We start from the raw sequence: 959 nt of genomic DNA, 5'->3' as shown, positions 1-959 counted from the left end.
CAGCAGTGGAGAGCATAAGGAAAGACAGAAATGTGGGCACAAAACAGGTAGGGCAGCAACTTGAAGACCTGCTCCTAAGGAAAGAAAGTTTACGTGATCCTTCACTGAAGCCTCTCAGATGTCACACGCTCACTGCCGGAGCATCCTCGGAAGCAGGTCTCTTAACGAAGATAAGCCAATTTAAAATAATGAAAAGCGGGAGAAGTCCAAACATGGGAAATCTGTCTTATCCCTGCAGGTGTGGAACGATTCCTTTTCTTCTTTCGGTACGTCATTCTTAAAACATAAAAAATATATGTAGCTATAGACAATACAGAAAAATGTAGGATGCCTCATTATTTATGTCGCAAGAGTTTCACAAGAATTGCTCAGGTTTCAACTTGCCCACTTCTGGAACAGAAATTTCATCCTAATCTTTTGAGATAGTTTCTCATGGCACCTGCGGCTCCTGCCCTGCCTTTTCAGCACTCCTTCTGCATATGACACAGACTCAGTCACGCCTCAACGCCGCAGAGCTTCCCTACTTCCTTAATAAATTCCTTCAGGATTTCAAAGGCACTGCGGGAGCTTTCAAAATGCAATTCCCTCTCAGGTGCTACAGGCAGGAGACCAAGGTGCCGGCTTTTGGCTTCAGGTGGAAGGCACAGTGAAGGATAAATAAGGGCAGGATGAGCACGGGGGAAGGGCCTTGAGCTGCGGGGGTACTTCACTTTTTGTCTCCCAGTAGTACTAAAACTCTCCCTCTCCTAGGCTGCTTTCGGGCATGCTGTTTTAGGAGCCGTGCGTGGATTCACATCTCCTCTTACTTGCACCACGGTTGCATACGAGACTGAAGCGGCTTCCGAGGACGCCCTTTTCCCCCGCCAGTGACACGTCGCTCCTGTACTCTTACAGTCCTCTTTTTGAGGCCGTTTTGTCCAAGCCTTCTACACCTCAGCGAGCGCCTGTGGGCGCCTCCA

The sequence above is a fragment of the Egretta garzetta genome, unplaced genomic scaffold (assembly GCF_000687185.1).
Source record: "Egretta garzetta isolate BGI_Z169 unplaced genomic scaffold, ASM68718v1 scaffold229, whole genome shotgun sequence".
NCBI classification, from domain to species: domain Eukaryota; kingdom Metazoa; phylum Chordata; class Aves; order Pelecaniformes; family Ardeidae; genus Egretta; species Egretta garzetta.
Note: the sequence above shows the minus strand (reverse complement) of the source record.